This window comes from Protopterus annectens, chromosome 9.part0 (assembly GCF_019279795.1).
Source record: "Protopterus annectens isolate FY-2018-M chromosome 9.part0, PAN1.0, whole genome shotgun sequence".
In the NCBI taxonomy this organism is placed as follows: domain Eukaryota; kingdom Metazoa; phylum Chordata; order Ceratodontiformes; family Protopteridae; genus Protopterus; species Protopterus annectens.
In genome coordinates this window covers 865,023,603-865,051,481 of record NC_056743.1, presented here as the reverse complement: position 1 = coordinate 865,051,481, position 27,879 = coordinate 865,023,603, and positions in this window count along the sequence as shown.

Genomic DNA, 27,879 nt, shown 5'->3' with positions numbered 1-27,879 from the left:
GCATGTCGCACAGCCACGACTGACAATATGTGTGACATTGAGGCTGCCATCCGTAATTTCACCAATGTCATAGACAGATGTTGTGGGGACATATTAGATCAGTTCCACAACTACATGTCCATGAGCCAGGGCAATGGTGGATGGTTGAGGCGTCGACATGGGCGTATGCCAGCAACAGCAGCAGCTGGCAGTCGTCGCGGACGACAACAGGGCCACGGCCTCCCCCATAGTGCCAGCAGCAGCCCCAGCAAAGCTGGGTCTGTGCTGTCATCAGACCGGCCCAGGAGACCACGTGCACATGGCTCTGAACAGGCCCAACAGGGATCTGTGTCCAGTCAACAAACACCTGCTTCTGATGACAGTACCCAGTCTGGATTGGTACTGGATATGGTCCGTAGTACCACTGCAAGGCACAGGTACCGTGTCCATGGCCAGAGACACTGATCTGTATGACCTGGCAGTTACAATCTGTGGCTGTCCACAATCACTGGTATATGGCAGCCATGAGGTGGAACTGTGTGCATCCATACACACATGCAAATTGACAACACCTAGGGCTACCGCATACACACACACACTGCATCAACATTGCCCCACCTTGTACTGCTGTCCCTCACCAACACACATACACATACATGTCAATTGGTGGTATCAGTGGCAGACTCAGGCATACCAAGTTCACACCCTGTGCATATGATGAAACTGTGCCACCTCCTGCAATCTGTAACATCAGTGCAGGTACAGGTTAACATGTTGCTGATGCACAGGGTGACTACATAGACATGTAGTAATAGTATCATGTTGTTAACAGTACTGTGTGCTGATATAATTGTGGGTATATCCCAGCATGCCTGATGCAGTAATGGTATGATTGTCTTGTACTGTTGTCTACACCCATGGTAAGTACCAAAGTGTATCATCTGCACATGTTTGCATACTGATGGTAAGGATGTCAGCAGAAGGCCACATACATAGGTAGCACAGGGGATAAGGTAATGAAAGTATTGATATGCAATAATGGACATGTAAACTGAAAGTGGCATGTTGCCCTCACTGGACTCTGCAATGCGGATGTTTGAGAATGTTGATATGTGTGCAGTACTACACGATTGGTACAGGACACACAGGAGCACCCTAGCACTGCAAGCTCACATCTCCTACCATGCTAGACAGCCCCAACACACAAAACTAACTTTCACAGGAGGGAGAGTCCCCATAAATGTCAGGGATACTGTGGTGGCAGGACAGGAGCATACATCCTACTAAGTATGGAATCACTGAGTGAAGGCTCAGTGTCTGTTATTTGACATGTGTATTACTGCAGGTGTGAGCACCTGGGTTTCCATCCGGTTATTGTACATCCTGACGGTACATGGTCTGTACACTTGTGTGTGCTGAGACTGGACCCTGGCCATCTGACCTGTGTATTTCCATGTACATGTGTATAGTGCCTGCAAATTTGCACTGTTACCTACTGGAAGTGGTACAGCTTGTTTGTTGTACAATGGACTACATGCAGCCCTGCTTACTGTAGCTTTGTTTGCATGCATGTTTGCTTGCAGTTACCCTGGAACACTGATTCCACCTGCAATGCAGATTTACAGAGCTTCTGTGGATTCCTAGTGACATCTGCATAGCTTACTATATGTATGTCCATGTCTAACTTGGCAGAACGTCACCGTTTGTCCTGTTCGCATGTACGTTGCCTGTGACACATTGCATATGACTTACCTGCCATTTGACCATGTGAGCAGTCATATATGCTAGTCCTAACTAATCACAGGCATGACACCCTCACATACTCACCTTCTGCACCTTGTTCCCCATTGGCCCTATGTGCTGTTAATCACCATGGCAATCACAATACTATGGTAGCATGTGCAAAGGTCACGTGTCAGTCACCTCTATGGTACAGTTGTGGAATATGTGAGTCATGTGGCAATGTCACAGCTGCCACATGTACACAGTCAACCCTCTCCCCTACACATGGATGTACAACACGTGTGAGATGCAACCACATAGCCAAACTGGGGACTAAGCAATCTGAACCCAGTACTGGCATAACCTGTCAGGTGGCATTAAATACTACAGTGACTACAATACTAGTCTGATGTAGACCTACACTGACAGCAATCCAAACACATGAACACACTGGGGCATTCATGGAGCCTCAGAATAGCATCCTGCCTGAGCAGCAGACACCTCTGCAGCTGGCACACAGGCATACGTTAAGCTGGAACACAGCACGTGCAACACATAGCACACAAATCCTGTGTGCCAAACAGTCAGAGCCTGTACAGCTAGACAACACACCTGCTACAGTTGTGTTGGGTACCTTTATTGTCCGGTACAGTGAGGTCCCGCTCACCAAGCTGGACAAGGTGAAGGTCACAGTGATATGCCCGTGGGGCACTATGGTCCACCACATAACAAAAGCATACAGGTCAGTCAGAGGCATGGACACATATGACTCAGTCATTGTCCATGCCACTATGGCTGACCTGTGATGTACCTCCCTGGACTACATGATAGGGAACATAGAAGGGCTCTCTGAGCATGTGGCACAGGCTGGTATGACCCTGACATTGGTTGGCATCATACCCTCACCAAGACTGCTGATGTATTACTGAATGCTGATGAATTACTGTAGCTACAACACCCTAGCTGAAAGGTTCCTAGCATGTAGTCACTGCATTGTTATGGAACAACTTGTTACCTCTCCCACAACAGGTGAAAACATGCAGCACCTGTTCATCAACAACATGTAGACTATATGCCCCAGACCAGATGTGTATCCCTCGCCGCTAGGATGATACCATATACAACTCACACTGTATATACACATACCACATGCAGCACCCGCACAGATAACCACAGTCATAATGTTATCCAGTGCAAATACCATGTATTCACATGTGGCAGGCGTCAGACATGGGAACTATTGAAGGTCACATGTATATATGTGTATTTGGCACACACATACATCATCTGTGTGCATTGCCATTACTGGTTTAATCGATGTCATGCATTATTGTGAACAACAATCCACACACATGGGTATTCTGTGTGACAAAAACACACGTGGCATTTGTGGAATTCAAAGCCATAACTAACTGTGCTATGACAGTAGTGAGAGATGCAGTAGCAGAGCATGCTATTTGCATTACTGGGAGATTTGCCCTCTTCTGCTGTACTTGTAGGGTGCTGACATCATCTCTGTGTAGAGATTGGAATATGCAGCAGCTGGTGTGTTGTACTGGTTGTCAAAAGGGTCAGTTTTCTCACACATGTAATTGTACACACCCTACTTTCACCCCCCAAACACACACATGCCATTTGCAGGATTCAAACCCCTACCTAGCTATGTTAGGACACTAGTACGAGACGCAGTAGCCGAGCACGCTATTTGCATTACTGGGAGGTTTTTCATCTCCGGCTATACTTATAGGGTCCTGACATCATCAGTGTTTAGAAAGGGGAATGTGCATCCTGTAGTGTGTTCTCCTAGTTGCCAAAAGGGACATTTCTCTCAGACAGTATTACACACACACTGAGCATTTGCAGGATTCAAACCTCTACCTATGTTATGATACTCAAGACGGACACATTAGCAGAGCACGCTATTCGCATTACTGGGAGGCTTCCCTTCTCCTGCTGTACTTATAGGGTGCTGACATCATCAGTGTTTAGAAAGGGGAATGTGCATCCTGTAGTGTGTTCTCCTAGTTGCCAAAAGGGACATTTCTCTTACACAGAATTGTACACACACGAAGCATTTGCAGGATTCAAACCCCTACCTAACTATGTTATGACACTCAAGACAGACGCATTAGCAGAGCACACTATTCACATTATTGGGAGGTTTCCCTTCTCCTGCTGTACTTATAGGGTGCTGACATCATCAGTGTTTAGAAAGGGGAATGTGCATCCTGTAGTGTGTTCTCCTAGTTGCCAAAAGGGACATTTCTCTCACACAGAATTATACACACAAACACATACTGAGCATCTGCAGGATTCAAACCCCTACCTAACTATGTTATGACACTCAAGATGGACACAGCAGAGCACGCTATTCGCATTACTGGGAGGTTTCCCTTCTCCTGCTGTACTTATAGGGTGCTGACATCATCAGTGTTTAGAAAGGGGAATGTGCATCCTGTAGTGTGTTCTCCTAGTTGCCAAAAGGGACATTTCTCTCACACAGAATTATACACACAAACACATACTGAGCATCTGCAGGATTCAAACCCCTACCTAACTATGTTATGACACTCAAGACGGACACATTAGCAGAGCACGCTATTCGCATTACTGGGAGGCTTCCCTTCTCCTGCTGTACTTATAGGGTGCTGACATCATCAGTGTTTAGAAAGGGGAATGTGCATCCTGTAGTGTGTTCTCCTAGTTGCCAAAAGGGACATTTCTCTCACACACCAACCCCACTCACCCACTGAGCATTTGCAGGATTCAAATCCCTACCTAACTATATTATGACACTTGAGGGAGACACATTAGCAGAGTGCACTATCCAAATTACTGGGCATCTATTCTGCACCTGCAGTAATTATAGGGTGCTGACATCATTATTTATACAGAGGTATGTACATCTATTACTACCTGTCAAGTGGGGGATAGCATATATATGCATTTGCAGCCACCTACTTCAGGGTCAGATATGCACATCAGCACTGGCAGGTTATGTTCTATACCATGCTTCGTGACCACAGGACTGGTAACACACAACTCAAACAGTTCAGACCACCCCTCCCACATCCAGGACACACACTTTGCTTCCCTGGGAACAGTGCCAAGATATGACGGTTTTCACATACACCATTCCAGTTTTTAACGTCAGGTACAGGTATATTGTGTGTGGGAACTACTCAGGCCTCTACAACATTACCCTACAGCCACTACAAGTTGTGAGTCCATGTGCTATGGCAGGACCACTCACCACAGCCACAAGGGGGAATACATATTGCACCTGACCATCTGCAACATGGGTACTCACTGTTCCACACCAGAGGTAGACCACCATTGTTATCTGACTCTACCCACCTTTCCCTGGACATCCATATCCCATCCCATCCCCACCCCCAGGCAAGGTTGTCACTGCAAACAAAGTGTATTTATCAAAAGCAGACTTTGCACTTGTGAAGACTGGGGTGGAAGACTTCAAAGGACCCATGCTGGGGGAGTATACAGGCCACTCTGCATAATCCTTGACAATTGCATTCTATGAGCATGTGGAAGGTTTGCATTGATCATGCTATCCCAAATATACCCATGACTCCTCCACAACAGGACACCTGTCGGGTGTACACCAGCCATATATGAGCTGTCCAACAGATGGAGTGAGCTAATACATTGCAGAGCAGTAGCCCACAGAGGGAGGACATCTCTGAACAGTGCTGGCATGACACTTCAATCCCTCATAATCAACACGACAAAGTGTTGACAGTGAAATTGTCCAGACACTGCAGATAAGGCGCCCCTCAGTCTGTTATTGACGCCCACTTACTGTTAGAGGTCCTCACCAACCCTCTTCCAGCACACACCAACAACATGGATGTGGCATAGCAATTTCAACCCCTCAGATCTCCACTGTGTCCCTGCTTGACGGAGGCACAGCACACTAGCCTCAAACAGTGCCTTATGTGACCTACTTTACAGTGGCACAGTAGCCTACTGTACTGGGGAGGCAGACACCAAGCACACTCTGGCTAAGCTTTCATTCCCTAGGGCAAACAGCCTAGTATTGACCTCTACACCCATATGTTTACTTGTCAGATGCACAATATTTGTTGCTGATAGACTGTTTGCAGGTCTTTATTGCCATAACATTCCCTGTTTCTATGAACAACTTGTGTATCTGTGAAAGATGTTTGAATATGAGAGGGATCCACTATATCACTTATGTCTCTGTAGTCATTTAACTTTGTGCACTGGGCAGATTGCTGTAATGTGTTTGGTTCCTGGCATAACACGTACAAATACCAGATATGTGTGGCCAACTGCTAAACTGAGATATGGCCTAAGTGTGTGAGCATGCCCAGTTCAGGCTGTCCATGGCATGTTGTCTGACATATGTCTCATTTATCAAAGTGTGCGAGCATGCCTAGTGTGAGCTTTCCATATTTTGAACTCTGCAGTCCACATTTGTGGATGAGTGTGAACTTCAACAATATCTCACGTTTATGGCTGTGTGTTGTGTGTCATGTTGTGTACTTACTGTCCAACTGCTTTGTGTCTGAACACAACAGGGATTATACTGTGCCTGCAGGGTTTTCATGGGATACTTTGCATACAGTTGTCAACATCCTTTCATACTGACCTAACACTGTAGTACCGTATAGTGTACTGGTTCAGTACTTTCACTGTGGTGGACAGTATCCTAGGCTTTAGTCCTGTCACTGCTTTAAATTTTCATAGTGAGCACAACAGACTGATTAGGGGCCAGTTGTGCACATATGACCATGTTGCATTATGTTCAGATATGAACTACTTAAACCAGGCTTGTCCAACATTGGTAGTGTATTCCACAACATAGGTGGACATTGGCAAACACTAGCGATGTGCTCTAGGCCATTTCTAATGTTAGTCAGAGAGTGTGTTTGTCCTTTGACGCACATTGTAACTGGAGTTTGCCATGACATATGTCATGGTTAGTATACTGTGCCTCCGTCTACCCATGACATAACAGTGATACCCAGGGTAAACCTACCATCTCCCATCCACTCATCAAGATTCCTCTTGAGGAGAGTCAATGAGTGACTCTCTGGCTAACCTGTACTGGGGGTTTACTCAAGAGTGGGGGTGGCTTCTGTGTTATGGATCATTCAGTACAGCTTGTCCTATGTATGTCAGTGCTGGGGTTCAGGTCTCTCATGTGCATAGCTCACTGCCATTCAGATTGTACAAGGTGCAGCATGTTCATTGATTCCAGCTTGGACATGGCTTTATACATCAGGCACAGCTTGCCTCTGGGCGGGCAGTATGGCAGTGTGTGGAGCTGCAGTTTGTTTAATCAGGCAACACATGACATCTGTTCAAGCTCTTTGATACTCCTGGTGAGGTACTTTTGGGGTCTTTCCAGTTGATGGAGGTGTCTGCTGAGGTACATCCCACAGGGGCCATTGTAGTCAATTGTGACGCTGATGACGGATGACTGCAAAGCCACAATGACCTCCCCTGATCTAGATCTGACAACCTTCATGATTAGGTGGGTATATGGTATGTTTCTGTAACCACTACAGCCACATGCTTGTCCAATGCAGGATTTCTATCAACTTGTGTCCCCAGGTCTCTTATTACATGTTAAGTACTTAATGGGTTAACACCTATGTGGTAATTGGTGGGCACTTACTGTATATCCACAGGGGTTGACTATACACTTTTCTGCAATTAGCTTGCTGACATGGCTATGGCACCAGTTGTCTGTTTCTATGTGGCCCTTTTGTGGGATGCTTGTGTCAGCTGGAGGGTCAGATATGGTGGCCAGTTTGTAGTCCTCTGCAAACTTGTTCAGACACAGTCCTTCCATGTTGGCCTGTACCTATGGGACATATATACTAAACAAGGGAGGTCCCAGGACCAAGCCTTGTGGGATGCCAGTTATATCTGGTTTGTAGTCTGACATGGCTGCAGCATTTCTGACCATGTCAGTTCTGTCCTTGGTCTGGTTTGCAACCCCTCTACTGACATAGGGGTGTATATTTAAGCTGGTGAGCTTATCTATAATGAACACGTGGGGTATTGTATGGAAGCCTTTTGCAAGGTTCAGCTAGGCTGTGTGGACCACATTCCCCTCATCAATGACCTTAATGACTGTTTCAAATGAGTCAAACATGTTTAAGGGGCAGGATCTGCACTTAAGAAAGCCACATTGGGTTGGGTCCAGTGTCAGTAGGTCCCCAATATCTTTATGTCTGCGGTACATGCTGATCCTTTCCATAGCTTTGCAGACCAAGCTTGTCAGGATTCTGGGGTGGTAGTTTGCAGTATCCATTCAGGCAACACCTTTGTGGAGAAGGACCACTGTTGTTGTACACTGCTCTTTGGGTACATATCCTGTGGTAAGGCTGACATTGAGCAGTAGTGTTATTTGGCATTCCATTCTTCTTGGAGTCCATGTTGGACTCAGCTCAGGACACCATCTCATACCATTGATGCTGTGTGTTTTGCTTTGTAGATGCTGGCTGTTACCTCAGCATCTGCAATGTCAGGGGGCCAGCACTCTGCTGGGATAGATATTTTGCATTTTGTGGGGGGGGGGGGGTTGCACTGCACCTGTCAGGTTGGATGTTGGCAATATGTGTGTGTGTTTGGTATGTTGTTTGTAATATTTGAGTGATTCAGAGCATATCTGTGAATTCCCATCAAGGTTCCCACCATCAGTTAAGAAAGCCTTGTGATTATCCTTAGTGTTCTGTACAATTTGTATCCTCATAGGTTCATAGGTTCATACTAGGCTATCCGCCCTAGGGTATTTATAAGCCTAGCCAGGGTGTGTGTGGCTTTCGCCACCCCTTGCTATGTAAATATTATGGCCATTTATGATTTACTTTACTGTGCCTCTGTCTGGATGTGACACAATGAAGACCCCCAGTGTACATCTACGATCATCCATTCACTTGACAAGATTCCTGTTGAAGAGAGTCAGTGAGGGGCTCTGCCTAACATCGAGTGGGATTTCGTTCCAGGGTGTAGGGAGCCTCTGGGTTATGTATCTGTCCCTCCAGCACATCCTATTTCATTATGTGTTGAGGTTGACATCTCTCACTCTCACAGCTCCGATGGGTTTGGTTTTTCTGGGGTGGAGCATGTCCATTACTCCTGTGTTGGACATGGCCTTGTACAACAGGCATACAATGCCTCTGCATAGGCAGTATGTGACTGCATACAGCTGGGGTGTCTACAGCCAGGCAGCATATGACATATATTTGAGACCCTTTATCCTCTTGGTGAGGTACCTTTGAGGTCTTTCTAACTGCTGCAGGTGTCAGGTAAGGTACATCCCAAATGAGGCATTGTACTAGATTATGGGTCTGATAAGAGAACAGTATAGGGGCACAATGACCTCTGTTGACGTAGATGTGAATCCTTTCATGATACGGTGTCCAATATAGACAGTCTTCCTAGCCACGTTGGCAATGTGAGTGTCACATGACAGGTTACTGTCCACTTGTGTCCCTAGGTCCCTGATTACTCCTTCCATGCATAATGGATTACCACCTATGTGGTAATTTGTGAGTACCTTGTTTGGTATTTGGTGAGACATTCATACTGTCCAGTGTCTTCAGGATGGCTGGGTGGGGTTCCTGTGTGTGAGAGTGTGGTCTGTAGCATGCTACAGACTGTACAGCAGTTTTGCCTACGGTTAGTTGCACATGGGTGGTCTCTGATGCTTTGTTCATTGTCAATTACCTGGACATGTGGGTGTCTGTGCTGAATATGGATACTCCCCCTTCTTTTATGTTTTGGTCTAGGTTTTGGGGCCATAACGCATGATATGAGGTATAACCTGGTAGTGCTGGTGTGCTGTCAGGAGCCTTGCTGAAGGTTTCTGTCACTGCACGGACATCGATGTTCTCCATACTGGGGAGGGCCTCGGGAGCATGCATGTTGAGGTTTACACGTCTGGCATTGGGCAGCATTACTCTTATGTTTATTTCCACTTATGTTTTCTAGGGAGGTGGGTTAGTCTTTTCAGCCTTGCCTACGAAAGGCTCTATGGAGGTGGCAAGAGCCTTATCCAATATCCAGACGCCCAGGGGTAACAGGTGCAAGCCATCCCTGGCACAGCAGCATGGCTTGTCAAGCATGACATCCCAAGCAGACAGACATTGGACCCTCTTGGAATGACACCAGTAATTGTGCCACTTGTTACAGCTGATCATTCTGTGTTTGTACTGTGGCATCATTCTTGATGAGGGTAGGATGCTGCACATGGTCAGTGTCATACCGGCCTGGACTACATAATCGGAGAGCTCATCTATGTCTCTTTTTATGTAGTCCAGGGAGGTACATCTCAGGTCATTCACGCCAGCATGGACAATGACTGCATCATATTTCTACTTGCTTTGGGGTGACCTGCGTACTTGTGTTATGTGGCGTATTGTAGAAGCCTACAGGCAGCTTACTGTACCCTTTCTCATGTTCAGTCTGGTGAGCGGGACAGCAGTGTGTCTGACTATGGAGTCACCTATTACAACTGTATTAGGCATGTTGTTTCTCCTTCTGGCCTGTGACTGGCACACCAGCTTTGTGTACTATGTGTTGCATTTTCTATGTTTGGAGGTAGTGGTTGCTTGGGTGTCTGCTTTGGAGGCCTCTGTTGATGTGGTGTGTTTGTAATTAGGGCCTCTGGGAATGTTTTTCTGTGTTTATGTCTTTGGTTTGCAGTTGTGATAGGTCTATGTGAGACTAGGTTTGTGGTGTGTGTGGTTACCTTCTCCTCCTGACTAGTTTTGACAGTACTGAGTTGAGAGAGCTCAGCCTCTGGTTTGGATAAATGGTTGCATCTCTCACATATATTTGTATTTCTTGGGGGGAGGTGAGGGTTGCCTGTGTACATGGGGCAGGTGTAACATTGCCTCAAGATTCACAGATTCAACTTGTTGTAGCTGGCCTTAGTGGATTGTATGAGTGGACATATTTTATTGCCATACTACTGATCAGTGATTACTTCCCTTTTTATGTTTGCTCTATCATGTAGTAGCTTCCTCATTCTCTTGCATGCTTTGGTAATGGCTGGAGTCCGCCATGACAAATGCCTGCATGTATGGCATTGTGTCTTGGTTTTATTTGGGATTGCATAATCCATGCATTCCTGGCAGTGTTCATGGAATGCCTGTATAACAAGTTTTGAGGTGTGGCCCATATTTTGCACCTGCACAGGGCCTTTAATGGATTCAACATCAGTTTGGAGGAGTGCAACTTTTGCTTTACACATGTTTTTCACTGTGGTTTTCTGGCCAGGGGCTGTGGTCAGGATGTGTATATCCGGTGTGATTACTCTATGGTCTGGTCTTACCAGTGAGGGATACACTTCTCATCTTGCCATCCAGTACCCATGTTGCTTATCATCACATCCAGTATGCTTACCCCTCTTGTGGGAGTGGTACGTTGTTCCTGGGCATTTTGGTTTATGGATTCTAGGAACTTTTGTCCTACAGTGTTGGAGCTAGAATAATGCTCCCAGTCTATGTTTGGGTATTTTCAGTCACCCAATATAATGTGGTTTGGTGGGCTTGATATATTCATGTATTCCAACATAGGCCAAGTGCAGTTCCTGGTGTTAGGATTGTAGTCTGTAGCAGGCTATAAACTGGGAGGCAGTTTTAGCCACTGTTACTTGACCATGGCTAGTCCATGCTGCTTCTTGTTGTGGTACCAACATGGGGGTGTGGTTATCCTTGACAATTATTGCTAGTCACCCTCCTTTTGTAGCTTGTTCCATGTTTTGAGGCTGTACAGCACAGTATGAGGTGTAACCTGGTAGTGTTAGGGTGCTGTTGTGAGCCTTGACCCAGTCTTCTGTTACAGGACAGATATCAACATTCTCCATACTGGGGGAGTTTAGACTGCATGCATCTTGCTGTTTAGACTTCTGGCATTGGGTAGCATTACATCTAGGTTCTTATCCCTTGTGATACCTATAGAGGTGGGTTTGTGTTTTGAGCCTTACCTATTCAAGGCACGCTGTGGGTAACAACAGCCTTTGCCAGTATCCATAAGGCCAGGAATGATAGGTGCATGCCACCCCTAGCAGTTGGAGCATCATGTCATGCTCAGCATGTCATCCCAGGCTGGCACACATTGGATCCCCTTTGACTAACAGCAATACTTCAGCCAATTATTGCAATTGATCATCTCATCGTCATATTGTGGCATCATGCTTGGTGAGGGTAGGATGTTAGTCAGGGTCATCAGGTTTGCATATACTACATGGTGCTACATTGCTTAACACATGGCATTCATGCCTCTGGTGGTGCTGCAGGGCTGCCTCTGTCGGATGCACATACTACACTCCCTGTGCATGTTTGAGAGCAGATTATGTCATTTTAGGCATCCCTGTTATTATACGAGTGAGTCAGAGAGAGGTATCATTCCCAGGGTTCCTACTGAGCCAGTGTATGTGCTATGCGTTGCCTCTTTGCCAAGGCCAGGGCATACTGGGCATGCCTCCTTCTGCCTACTGGGGCAGGCTCAGGTTGTTCCTCCTCTGAGTCACGCTCTGCCTGTGATGGCCTTGGCAATGGTGGTGGGCTGTTTGGCCCGGCCCTATGCTGGTCCTGCTGCAGCTGTTTTTGCAAGATCATATTATGTAGCATAGCACATACCATGACAATTTGGGTACATGTAGTTGGTGAGTACTGCAAGGTTCCACCAGATGTGTCCAGACACAGGAACCATGACTTGAGCAGCCTAAACACACGCTCTGTTACATTACGTGTTTGTGCGTGTGCCTCATTATGGCGTTCCTGTTCAGGTGTGTGTGCGTTTCTGATGGGTGTCATCAGCCACGGCTCCAGTGCATAACCTGCATCCCCCACTAGGTGTCCATGTGGGATGTCCCCATTGGCAAATGTCTGGTACAGCTGCATCAAATGCCAGATAGGGGAATCATGGTAGCTCCCAGGGCAGCCAGCACACACATTCATTATTATGCCCTGGGCATCACACATGACCTGGCAGTTGATGGAGGGGAAGCCCTTGCAGTTTATTTAGGCCCTACCCCGCTCACCGGCTGGTGCTTTGATGTGTATGTGCGTGCAATCTATTGCACCCACTACCTCAGGGTATTCCGCTATTTGCTGGAAGAGACGCATATTGCTGGCCAATACCTCACGGGCATTGGGGAAATATACATGATCACCGACATGTGCTGACATGGCATCCAGGAACTGGTGCAGTACCCTGGAGGCTGATGCCTGTGATATCTCCATCATATCACGAGTTGGTCTCTGGAAGGTACCTGTTGCTAGTATTCTTAGGCCAACACATACCTTGGTTTCCACTGGGATGGGTTCCCCTCTGTTGGTTCTGTGTGTGAGGCGTGGCCTGCACAGCTCGACAATTTGCTGCAGGAGGTCTCTGTCCACTCTATAGCGCTCCACTATCTCCAGCTCATGTAACCCGTGGTAGGTGACCCTGGGCCTGTACACTCTTCTCCGTCTCCTCACTGTGGGTTGTCTGGCACCATTTGCATTGTCACCACCCTCAGCAAGTTGCCTATGTTTCCTTATGTCTCCTTATGACAGCTATGGCAGCCACTAGCATTTCTGCTCTGAGCTCAGCTTTTTCAGTTTTCACTTCTAATAGCTTACTCCTGTCTTGCAGTGTCTCTTGAGAGAAACATCCTGCACTGCTGTTTGCAGAGTTTTAAGTGCTTGGCTGGGCTACTATTCTGCCTGTGTAACTGCCTGCTTCTAATTGTTTTCACCTGCTAGCTCTAGCAGTATTCCCTGCTAGCTACCTACTAATTCTGTTGCTTCCTTTTTCCTTTCTCTTTCCTCAAGGGGGAGCAACACGCATACTAGCAGAAACACGCTCACAGTGGCTTACATGCGTGCACACATGCTTACACGGTTTAGAATCTTCTTATTCGGGTTAAAACGTGTGCACACCAGCGCAAACAGTCTTACAAGTCTGCCAACAGGCTCCCACATGCTCAGTCTGCCTTACACGCGTGCACACTGCCCTACACGCGCCTCATGGTGCGCACACGTGCGCATGCATGCCCAGCAAGAAACTTTGGTGTAAGTAACAGTGTACACCTTCCATTTCTTGACTTTCCATGCTTATCTTGTGGCACTCCTCTTTCCATGATATGTGTCTGACATCTGTCATGTAACACTGACCTCCAATGAACTGCATTTCTTTCTGCCATTCCCCCCTGTGATGTCACCTATCTCCTACTCTGTTCCTCCCCCTTATGTAACTCTTACACTACTCAGAATGTGCTCATTGGCTATGTGACAGTGGGATTCAGTATCCTAACACTCATTTACATCAGATTGCCTACTAATGCTTAGTTACATGTCTTAGACTCAGCTTCCCCCCTTAGCAACCACTAAACGGTGGCCATGTTGTCTTTGCTCTGCTGGTCCCTGCATTGTAAATCTATGTATTGCATAAAACCCATATTTGTGGGTTTATAACCTTCATTTTTATGTTTTATATAGCGCAGCCCGTTTGCGCAGGGCTGCGCTGCGGTTAGACATTCTCAGATTTGCATAGGGGTACCTTGCCAATGGCCACATATTTGGCCATTGGCATGCTGCCTGACACATATACACCCTTTATTTGGAGCTGACATAGCTCCATTGTGTTATTTGCAGAAACGTACTCAGTTGTCAACTGAGTACATTTCTGCAGCTAAAACAGCTCTTACACGGGCTGGTTTGGGCTTCGTGGATCGCTAATCTACCTCATTTGCATGCCTTTTGGCTGCAAGTGAGGTGATTAGCATATCCATGCCCACTCCGTGTAAGAGACGTTTTAGCTGGTCTCTTACATGGAATTTCGGGCTGTTCCTGGATCGTGAGGGCTGCATGGAGTCTTACACTACTCTTAGACTCCGTGCAAGCCTTCGTGAATCCTGCCCAGCATTTTCTTTTATGCTAATGTAATAAATACAATTACAATTTTCATCATAGAAAGCAGTGGTAACAGGAGAGAGAGAAACATTTCACAGAAGATATGGGTATAATAGTTATTACAGCTGTTCTTCACAACCTCTTTTATTTAAAAGTTTGATAGTATTAGAACTCACATTTTTGAAGCTCTTTTTAGAGCAAGTTTTGGCTATTTTTATATATGGTTTGTCAACTAGACAGGCCTTTTGATTTTTATTTATTTAATTTTACATTTGTTTACTGGGAAAGTCTGACTGGGTGGACACCCATTTTCAGCGGAGGCCTGGAGAGAAAAGTTCCACATATAGTAAAAATGTACATACAATTTACATACAATACTTAAGAATACAAAAGATCCACTTAGCAACATAACATACAGATACAGAGCTCAACAAAGTAAACACAGTATTTTGTGCAATGAAAAACATCATCCCACATGTAAGATTTTCTAAGTAGTAGTTACATGTAAATGGACAGTGGTTTGAGTTGGGACAGATTATGTGACATTGCAATGTTTATGTTAGTTTTTTGAGAAGAGAGAGGAGTAGTGGTGGAATTACTTAGCCTGGATTGTTACATGAGCATAGCCATGTGTTAGCTAAGTGATTTTTGCATATTTTTTTTTTAAATGATTGTGGCTAACAGTGGTTTTAATTGCAGGAGAAAGTGTGTTCCAGGCTTTTGCTACTTGTGAGGAATATAGAGCATCTCTGGCGGTGTTTTTGGATTTGGTAACCTGTAGGAGTTATTTATTAGATGAACAGAGAGGTTGATTATTGGAATAGGACTGAACAATATTTGTGAGGGCTGGTGTTTTGCCAGACTGGTATAGTAATTTATAAGCGATGTAACCGACTGCATGCTAAGTGTTGTGGGAGTTCTAGTCTGGAAAGTTTTTTTAAGGCATGGCAGTGGTAAGTCCTGTCTGATGAGTCTGTCACAAATTTTGCTGTTTTATTATAGCATATTTCTAATTTGTTTAAGTCAGCTTTTTTAATATTGATTAAAATGGGGGAGGCGTAAAGTAATGTTTACAGTAGGTGGGTTCTAGCTATAGCTACTCTAGTGGAAGCCATAAGAAATCTTTTGTTTCTGTAGAGACTTCCCATTCTTTGTGCATCTTCTTTATTGTTTGCACTATGTGAAGGTCAAAACTCAACTTATTATTGATTGCGACACCTAGTAACTTTGCTTGTGAGTCATGTGTGACTTTTGTATTGTTACTAGCGTGGTGATATGAAAGGTTGGGGGATGTAAGGGTCTGGTGGGCTGGAAGATCATGAGTTTGGTTTTGTTAGGGTTTAGTCTTAGCTGTGCATTAGCTAGCCATGATTCAATTTCTGTGAAGGACTTTTGTGATATGTCTTGGAGCTGTTGTATGGTATTTGCTGCATATATAAGTGTAGAATTGTCTATGTATTGGATTACGGAGGCTGGGGGGGGTTGGCAGTATTGAGGTCATTGGTAAATGTACTGAAAAGGAGAGATCCAAGAATAGATCCCTGTGGGACACCTAATGTGTGCTGTTATTCTGGATCATGGTGTGGGGTATGAGGAGACTGTCCTGTGGAACTTTAGTTGATATACTGCAAATGTAGTTCAACTATTTTGATTTTGGCAGCAGTCCACTGTGAATGGCAAACAGGAAAAGTTTTTAATTATAAAGCGTTTACCTTTTCTATGTATAACATGACCATGGAGTTAGTATGTTTAAGAAAGGGTGGTGCGGAAAGCCCCTACCATGAGGGATGCACAGAGCTTGCAAAAACATTTTATGTCATCACCTTAATGTTCATTATAAGAGCTGTACAATTTGATTGTGCAAGAAGCAATGGCCCATCATTGGTCCAGTCTCAAAATTCCAATACTAAATTAGGTAAAGTAACCATACCTTTCAACCTGTTAGAGCAAAAAGTCTGGATAAAGCCTAAAATGATGGGGGGACAAATAGGGACAGAGTTTAAATATTGCTCTTACAAACTTAAAAAGTTGATAGAATAATAGGTTTTGTATTAGCAAGTATTTTCCAAAGGATGTGGAGTCTTAAACTTAAACGTTTGTCATTATTTCATTATTCCAATTCAAGGCTATTTGCCAGAAACTGACAGATATTAGGGGGAACACACCAAAAATATGAGGCAGAAAGCCGGTTATTCTGCGAAAACCTGTACAGTTGAGAGGTATGGAAGCAAGACACTATACATTCATGTCATGCAGGGAAGATTTTCTGAAAATATATAAGCTGACAGAGACAATCATCTAGTACAAGTCTGACAGATATCTACCTCTTCAAGATATATCTTGTATTTTGGCACAAGGAGTGAAGCAGCAATTACTGTATTTGTGACAAGTCTCATCGGAGTATCACATAGCTATCTAAATATGGGGTCACTGTTCTCAGAATACCATTCTGCAGAGATGTATACAGGATAAATTAAATGCATTCCTATTTGTGCCCTACTGTAGCAGAGAACAATATCGCTGCAGTGGTTTTGCAGAGCAGTATTGTAAATACTAACTGCTCCGTAAGCAGAGGACCCAAGCAATACAGGCAAAAGGCAAGTCAGCAGATGAGACTCTAACTAGGCCAGGTTTGGGATGGAGTTATGGAGAAGTTCACTTTTAAGCATCTCAAGGATACACAAACAAACTAACAAGCGAAAGGCAACTGTCAGGATAGCCACAAGACTCCTAATTCTTACAATCTCATGTGGCAACAGCCAAAAGGACAACAGTACCAGATAAATATGAAAACTGTTTATTAAAGAAAAGTTGAATGCTTTCATTCCTAACATAGGAAAAAATAGAAAACATAGGTTTTGTTTCATTATTACATTTAGTTATGATATTACTGTGAATCCTTTCAACTTCAACTGGATGATAACCCCTATGTACAAAATGAGTTGATAAAGTCTGTATTCAATTACTTAGGATCTCATCATTAGTGTTAAGCCTTGCTGTTCTATACATCTGACTTGTGTCTGTGGAGATAGCTGTCACATTTTAAAGGTAATAATGAAACAAAACCTATTTTTTCTAGTTATGGTAGTGATAGTAAAGTCTCTACAATACAAACAGGCTATAGATGCATGTTAACATATAATTGCAACACTAAAGCCATTCAAAACATAATAAAGAAATACTGGCCAATAGTGGAACAGTTACCGGCATTTAGGATGGATAATCAATGTATGTTTAGATTTGGTTACAAAAGAAATAGTAATCTTAAAAATGTCTTTGTAATAAAGAAAAAACAAATACATTTGATGTATTTAAACCATCCATGCGAGGTACAATTAAACACTATAAATGTGTTTATTGTAAGCACATTTATGTCCAGAAATCCATATCACATCCTTTTTATAGAAATACTTTTACTTTACATGAATTTGGAATGTGTGATACTAAGAATATTTTATATATACATATATATATATATATATATATATATATATATATATGTCTACTTCATATGACCTAAATTTCATTTGATTGACATTCATTTGACTGAGACCAAACACTGAAAGTTCAAAAGACTAAAAACTCATTTGACTGAAACTCATAACACTGACACATTAAAGTAAAAGGTATATACCCTTTTCCCCACAGTAGTGAGATCCTGGAGTTAGTATATATAGTTAGGGGGGTGTGGGGGCACAGCCCCCCACATAGTTTAGGTAAATATTATTTTCTGCAAAGAGTTATTAATTGCAGTTATAAATATCCATCTGTATGGTTTAAAATGTATAAAGTATGTGGGGGGGGCTTTGCTCACACCCCCCCAATGTGGGGGGCTGTGCCCCCCACACCCCCCTAACTATATATACTAACTCCAGGATTGCACTACAAATTCTAACACGTTAATCCTTTTCAAGACGTCCCATGAGTCCTTATATAGTAAAGGTCCATGTTGAACAAACTCCTTCAATCTGATGTCCGAGAATTTGGGTATGGGGTGGGTGATGGAGCCCCTGGCATCAACTGTAGGTCGCATGGGTGGTTGGTCTAAATCTTTATGTATCTTGGGTAACCCAAACATGACAGGTATCCTAGGCTGTGCTACACTTACAAAATTAAATTCATCCAGAGAGAGAGACTACCTTCGATAAATAAATCCTGTAAAACACTTCTCACTTTCTTATATGCACCATGCAGTTCATTAAACGAAGATTGCATGTAAGCTTTACCTGCAAGCAAATACCTCATTTTATTATTGTAGTCTAACCTGTTCATCATGACAATCCCCCCCCCCCGTAATCTGGTTTCATTACCCGGAGGTCCTTATTATCAGAAAGATGTCTTAGCTTATTCATTTAATTGTTTCAAGTTCCATTTTTGCTTTTTTAACATTTCTCATATCTAATTATATCTAATTCACAAATCTTTTTGAAAAGCTGTAATGAGGGATGAATAGTGGGTTAAAGGTACTGGATAACCTACTGGGATCCATGATTGACCTACAATCCTTAAATAACACATTCATATTCAATTTTCTAGTATACAATTTCAAGTCCAATAATGCTGTTTCAATATTGGTACTTTTATCAGGAACAAAAGTCAATCCTCTAGCAAAAATATCACAGTCTGTACTGTCAATGGGTACACTAGAATAATTGAAAACCTTAAAGTCATCATCATGATTTAAAGAAATGGACAAACCAGAGGGAGCCGTTTTGACATCAGAAGGCACAGCTAATACCTTGTGTTTCATCACAATTGATGTCAGCGATTCATACACTGTAATACTGCATGCCATAGGCATGGAATGGTTTTGTGAATTTCCGGTGGGTAAGGGTCTTTCCCAGCCATTGGTTAACACCTATGAGACTTTATTAGAACTAGTACTTACAAATAATTTTATTCTGTTTAATAATGAATTGTTTTTACAAATTGAAGGTGTGGCAATGGGGTCAGCGTGCGGTGGCTTGTATGCCAACATAATTATGTTGGAATGGGAAAGGAGATTTTTAATGAATACCCCATGGTTTAAGTTCTGTACATTGTATATATAGTTTTTGGATGATGTCTTTATTTGTTGGAGTGGTCCGAGAGAAGAGACCCCTCTATTTCTAGAATATAATACTGGTACAACCAGCTTTTTAAAGTTTACACGAGGTCAACAGTGAACAAATAGCATATTTGGATGTTTTATTGAGGAAAGAGTGTCAGTTGAAGGCCTTTGTAGCACAAGTTCATAGGAAGGCAACGTATTCAAACGGCTTTCTACATTTTGATAGTGCACCCATTTAAACAAAAAAGAGGGGTAGTAAAGGGCCAATTTGTAAGGGCAGCCCGGATGGTTAGTTTGTTTGATAACTTCTTAGATGAGTGTGACCATCTGAAAGCTATGTTTTGTAAGAGGGGTTACCCTTTATTGCATCTAAATGAAGTCATGATTGAGGAGGTCAACAAAAGAGAAAAAGTTTTTTTTTAAACCCATGTTAGGTCACCATGAGGTGATTCCTGCCCAGGGCATGCCCTCCTTTGATGGCTGTTTGGTTAATGGGGCAGGAACTGACTTGACCCAATTCAGTGTTGAACAGAATTCAAATTTTAAATGTGCTTTTATTACCACTTTTCACAGTAATAGTAAGGATGTGTTGGATATTTTATTCAAAAATTGGGCTATATTGTTTAATGATAGGCATATCAGAGAATGTGTTGGGACTAAACCAAAATTTTTTTTAAGAGAAGGATGAATTTAAAATGTATTTTAGAGTCTAACAGAAATGTTGTACATGCAGGTTCTATGAAAAAATGTGGTTCCTGTGCTCAGTGTTGTTATGTGATGGAAGGTCACAAATTTTTTGTGAATGGTTTTAGAATACAGATGAGCAAGGTGTACTGTCATACTGAAAGAGTTGTTTATTGTGCAGTGTGTAACTTATGTGAATCCTTCTATATTGGAAAGACTGAGAGGAAATATAAAAATAGAATTTATGAGCATTTAAGGGATATTAGACTTGGGAAATCCACAAATGCTCTAAGTAAACACTGCACAGAAAAATCAGACCATTTTTTCAAATTTTTCATTGTGGACACTGTTGAATTGGATAAAAGAGGTGGCCCATGGGGGCTGCTTTTGGAAAAGAAAGAATTCATTTGGCAGGTCCGTCTAAATGCGGGACAATGGTCTGGCTTAAATGATTTACTCTCCATTGCTTGCCTGTTAAAACTAAAAGCAATGGAAAGGTAATATAAAAAAATATACATATATTTTTTATATACTTTCATTTTTATATAATTATCATTTTATATATATATATATATATTATATATTATATGTGTTTTTATGTTTTACTTTCAGCATTTTTGTACCTGTTAATGACATTTAAATGCTGGTTTCAAGGGTGTTTTTTTATGACTGCATTTCATTAATATTCATGAGTTCAGGGAGGTTCTTTTTAGTCAGTGTGATGGGATTGGTTTATTACTTAATGCTCTTACAGAATGTATTTATTAGTGTTTTTATGAATTGGCTCTTATCTGATGAAGTTAAGAAGGCTCTTGATGAAAGCGCTTATCTGTTTGTTATTTTGGTTCAATAAAAAGTGTTTTTACCGCTGGTAAAGTGTTTTGCGGCTATTTACTACAAGGATTCACTTGAGTTGTTGAAGTGTGTGGTTCTAGAAGTGCCGACTTTGTTTTTCTACAGTTTGTTTACTTTTGTGCTTTTTTAATACAGATAAGACACATTTCTTTAAATGTTTAATCCTGCAAGTAATACATATTTCCATTAGAAAAGGTAACTTGGTAAATTACACAGAAAAAGGAGAACTAAAATGGATAATTAATTTATGTGCACATATAGTCCCTGAATTAAATGGAAGTGTTGGCATTAAGTCGATTTTTAATGAACTACATGGTCAGATAAACTGAACTGTTATTTTAAATTAAATTTTTAAACAAATTGTTAACTGGTGTTTGATCATGTGACTATAGACGTGATTTTATTGTTTGTGAAGCCTGATGAAACTATATGTGAACGTTTTTAAGCTTGCGGAATTGAATCTGTTGTATTTGAGACTGCTCATATTTATTGTGGACTTTGTGCTTGTCATTTGAATTATTTTAAGTTTGCTTAATTTATCGCTATGCTGACTTGTGTTCTTTTACTGGTGAACAATGTCCTGTGAGAAACCAGGAGCATTTTGCATCCTAATATCATTCATGTTGAACTCTTGTAAAATCGAGAGCTATTTATTTATGCTTGCTTAATATCTCACAGTACAAAGTTAGCACATTCTTCTAATGTTATGTCTGCTTATTTCTTGGAAGAATGAAAGTGTTTGGAGTGCAAGTCAGAAAGTCAAATTAGTTTGCTACCTTATTGCTGGAGAGAGTGAGACTGACCAATCACAGCACAACACTATAATTAAAGATACCTGCTATGAAACACTGATCCTAAAAACAATTTAAAACTACAATACAATTCCTCAGATAATGGTTGAAATGTACATCAATACTTTTTTGCAGGACAATCATTCTGTAACACAGTATTAATGTACAGATATTGTCTGAAAAAAAAAGCCACCGCTTTACTGCAGCATGTTAAACTCCCATAAAAATGGACAGAAAAGTAGCAAATGGCCACCTTTTTAACACTTGCTAAATATGGTGTTGCTGTTTTGCGAGTGTAAAATAAATAAATAAATAAAGTGGTGTGTGTGTGTGTGTGTGTGTGTGTGTGTGTGTGTGAGTGTGTGAGAGAGAGACAGAGAGAGATACAGAAAAACAGTAAGATTATAGAGTGAGCAAGAAAAAGTGAGAGAGAGGCAGAGACATTGAATAAATACCTTTAAGCTTTGCTCATTTAATATGCATAAACCAACTATATAACTGAAAAAGAATTAGAAACAGGCACAATTTTTAAAATTGTTAAAGCACTTAATAAATAAATAAATAAATAAATAATGCAAGAAGATTTACATCCATGTGCGTTTTCTGAACAGTAGGAAGTATGAAGCTATAATGCTTGGTTTAACTGACTTACAGTAATCTTTAGTTTTAGTGATTACCAAAAAATCATATTTTCCAAAGGACAGAGTAAAATTAGAGCCAGTTGGGAGGCATGAAGGGTTGCAGTGCTTTGCACTCTTATCAGTTTTTTATATTTTTGGTGACAATCAGACATCTGAAACTTACTCAGTAAAGAAAGTAGCTGTAATGGCTGAGCACTACGTATGTGCGTGCGCGTATTTCTGCATACTTGTATGTGAGTCTGGCTGTCTTTACCTCTGCACTTATGAGTAGCTATGTTTCTGTATGTGAATATGTGGATATTAAATACAAATTATATTATGGGTGTAAACGATTTTCTCCAACAATTCCATATGCTTCATCAAGTTTGAAACATTAGGTGGAGGAACTAGTTTTACAACAAAAATATAAAATGTATATACTGCTAAAAAAACAAATACAAAACAATGTAAATTATATAACATTATCTAAGCATAATTATACCCACCAAGGCGAACATTACTGAGGAAATAACGGGATCTTCCAGGGGTAATGAGACCTTCCGCCTGCAGTGTCAAGCCTCGCAATTCCCCTTGGTGGTTCATTATTTATTGCTTGCACATTACATTTTACAACAGTGTAAGACATTCTACTGGAATATGTCAACAGCTTTAGATGTATCAGGTTTGCTGAGTACTTTTTTATTAAATCTTTCAGCTGCTTTATATCGTTAATGTATTTCCATGTTATTTTCTTTGTGCAGGGAGACTTTCAGTTCTGACAAATGTTTATTAGTTTAATTTCACCTAGGAAGCTTTTTCTTCAGGACACAGGGTCATTATCTGTCTGAAATACATGTGTTAATAGGTAAAGTCAAATTCCTTATCAGAGTCAAACTAGAGCTGAAAGAATCCCATCAAATGCTTTCTGTGGTGGAAGGTGGCCCAAATCTGCATTTATTTAAATTTATCAAACCATAACAGAATGTACATTTCAGGGGGAGGGTATATACAATAAAGGCAATCATCTTAGATTTAGTGCAATTGATCTCAATACTGCCTGTTATTATGCCTTCCTGAGGAAACAAAAGAACAATATTTGTTCAAACCATAACACATTTTTATTCCAGATGAAGAGAGTGTCACAAATGGCATATACTGGTTTCATGTCTTATGCAGTGTACCAGCTAATTTCTTCTGTCTTTGTGTCTCTCATATACTATCATACTTGTACACACACACACACACACACACACACACACACACACACACACACACACACACACACACACACACACACACACACTTACCACATTCACCGTAAAAAAGGTAACAGCATTTTACAATTATCACACTATAAACTGCTACATAGAGAAAAAATAAAATGGAAAAAAGTTTCAAAATTTTATTTTACACCATTTTGTTCAAAACCTTCCGTTAACAAGAAAAATTCACATCTACAAAATGATGTTGCTGTAATTTCTGTTCAGTGACTGTTTTTGTACATGTGTAGCCAGCACTGGGGTTATGGATCCCTTCATCTGTCTTTATTTGTTTCCTGAAAGTGATGTAAATACTTTTACAAGGCATGGAGGAGAATCTTTCTGTCATCCTGCACCATTTTACCTAGTCCTAAAAGAAAATGCTTTTATAATGCACTTTAGAGCTTTTTTCTAAGATTAGATTGCAGTGAAAAGTCAGTGGTAGCCTGCTTACCATGTCTGTTACATTATTTCACTTACTTTTCAAGTTGTATGGTTATTAAGTACCTACTGTGAGCCCCGTGCTACATCCACTCTACAGCACCAATCTGTGATTTCTGCCACTGGCACATGGAGCTGCACAATTAGGACAGTCAGTGAGCATATCTCATGTTCATCATTACATTCATTGATGGGCAAGATGCTGTTGATCACTCCAGGAACAGTAATAACATACCTGATAATCCATAATGAAATACCTTACTTAACCAGCCTCACTTGTTTCATGGCTTCATGGCACCATAATACTCAGCCATGCAGTGAACTTACAATAAGGAATATATTGTGGATGTACCACTGAGATGTGCCCTGCACTGTACTCTGAGGTTCGTACTGTACTATACTCTGAGGTGCAGTTACTGTACTCTGAGGTGTGCACTGTACTAAGCTATGCTATGCTAGGCTATGAAAGCTAGTTCTTCCTAGATTAAACTAGTATATGAAGCAAGGACCATGTAAGAGACAGGATACATCATACAGAAAGTGGCAAAACAGAAGAATGAAATATGACAATCCCTAGCACAAACTAAATATTCTTATGCCTTTTCTGTGTGACTTAACAAAGTAGGGCTCAGCTGGCTGTATGAATATGCATGTTTGTATGCCTGAATACTTAAACATCTGCAATTAACAGAATAGTATACAAAACAGATATTAAGGTAATAAAATGTAAAAAGTGTGATAGCCCCCTGGACCACAAAACATACTGAACAAACTGTTATCCATCACATCCCATGGTCATGTTGTATTATTTGGGTTAGATTCAGATATTACGTGAATATGTCTATGAGAAGGCTCTGTGCCCTAAACCTTTTCAGCCATGGCAAAAGGAAAATGGCATGATGGGAATGTCAGCCACTCACAATAATTGGGAGAATGGGGAGGATAAATGTTGTGAGTCTTGGAAGTACATGTAGTCTGGAGATGGCCTAGTAAATGTTGAATCTTTCCAAACAGACTGGGGTGAACCCCTGTAGTGTGAAACTATTTCAGGTCCTAAGCTACAAGAATAAACAAGGAAAGAAGAGAAAAGAGGCAGGTAGTTGACTGGGCTGAATATTCAGAGAAACCGAAGAGGTAGTATTATTCTTTTCTGGCTCCTTTTGTACAACTGTATTTGTGGATTCATGTAAAAATGGGAAAAAGTGGTTGTGGATCAATTGTCTGCATATGTGTGGCTGGGTGAGGAGAGGGGAAGCCTGAATGAAGAGGTGAAAGCTAGAATTAGAGGGGCTGCAACCAACTGGCATAGAGTCTCAGGTGTAGTCTATGACAGAAGACTGCCAAAGAAGCTGAAAAGTAAGGTGTACAAGACAGTGGTGCGACCAGTACAACTGTATGGTACAGAAACCTGAGCAGTAAAGGCAGAGCAAATGAAGAAGCTAGAGGTGATGGAAATGAAGTGCCTGAGAGGGGTGGTAGGATGCACACTGTCGGACTGATGAAGAAATGAGGACATAAGAGCAGAAGCCAAAGTAGATCCAATTGTAGAACAGATCAGAGAAAACAGATTACAATGGTTTGGGCACAATGTACAGAAAAGCAGAAGACAATCTGGTGAAGAAGATTTGGGACAGACAGGAAGAAGGTAAGAGGAAACGAGGACATCTAGCAAAGTGGTGGATGGATTGTGTGAAAGAAGATCTGCGACAGTCAAGCATAAGTGTTGAAGAAGGCAGGATTGTGGCACTGCATCGAGAGAGATTGCAACTGTTAACACGATACCCTGACCCCATGCAGAAAATGGGAAAAAGGGGCTGATGATGATGATATACATACACACACACACACACACATATATATATATATATATATATATATATATATATACATATATATATACATATATATATATATATATATATATATATATATATATACATATATATATATATATATATACATATACACACACGCATGCAGACACACACACACATATATAGGTGTATGTGTGTGTTTATATTGGGTCTATATCACATCATCAAAAACACTATTCAGCGAACACCTATTCATCGACCCCAAAACAACGAATGCTTCTTTCATCGAACCAACACATCATTGAAAATTTTCCCAGGGCATATAGTTAGCTGTCCAATATGTTGAGCAATACACACAGTGCAGTACATCAACCCACCAAAGTGGTGGGCTATGCCCCCCACCCCCTACATATATATATATATATATATATATATATATATATATATATATATAAGGTGTTCGCTGTTTTGGGGTCGATGAATAGTGTTTTTGATGATGTGATATAGACCCATTTACATTTATATACACACATACACAGACACTTGAACATACACATGCACAAAAATATAATATAAACTACTAGACTTTATGGTTGTTTTAGTCAAAAGCATATATGCTAGGTAATTCAGTATGCTACAGGAGTCTCAAGCCAATACTTAAACAGGTCCTATAATCGTTTGCTATTAGGCAAACATAAAGAGGACAGTGCCTCTTTTTTCATTTTGTCTATCCAGAATTTACAAGAAAAAGCAGCCGCAGTGAGACATAACTAAACAGCAGCAAAAAAAGAAAAGTAAATAAAAATGTTCCAAAACACCAGCATGGCATAACAGTTAACTTTTCTTCTTCAAAGCATTTGGTTCCTTAATTTTCATGAAGTTCATATTTATTTCTGTGGTTCCTGTTTTTTTACCTACATTCCAAAACATGTTGTTTGGCAAACTGATGATTCTAAGCTGGTTGTGTTTGTGGATGTGTCTGCTTTTTGATGGAGTGAAATCCCACCCTGAGGTTATTCTTTTCTAAGGGAAATGAAAGACTCTTGAAGAAAACAAAATGGATGGCTGTCTTTCTGAGGACCTTCACAAGGACAGGTCCTGCTGCATAGCCACACAGAATGATGCTCTTACTTTGGATGCCACATCAAAGTTATTTTATGTACTGAAGGGGTAACCTCCAGGCTGTTTTTCAGGGGTAAAGAGTTCAACCACTAAGATATTTTCCAACCATGGTGCAGGAGCAGTGTGGGCTGATACCCTCTTCAACTTATTTGTAGTAGAAGATAGTAAAGGTAGCCAATCAGAAAGGAAGGGTCTGCTAATTTAAATACTATTAATTTATTAAATGGGTAAGGGTAACACTTTGTCAGTGTAGGAAGGGAAACAAATGGGTTTTGAAAGTTGAAGAGATACAGAATGAAGAGCATACTATTTGGCATGCACTAATGGCATGAAGCCCTGAGTTCACCTCAGGCAACCTGGATTTGAATAGCAGCTCGGGTGATTTATGGCACTGGCAAAGAGGATGTATGTGCCTTCCTGAGGGGGAGGAAGACATGGTGATTCCTCCAGATAGAGATGCTGCAATGATGACAAGGCCTCAGATGAAGAAAGGTAGCCTGGCATGGCCACCCAAGCCAGAGATGGTAACCTGTGGCAGCAAATGTGGGAGATCATGCATGCATGGACCATGCTGCATAGACAGCTTTTGTGGTGATATAAGTGCTTGTATCACCACCAGTGGTGGGTTTAAGCCACAGAA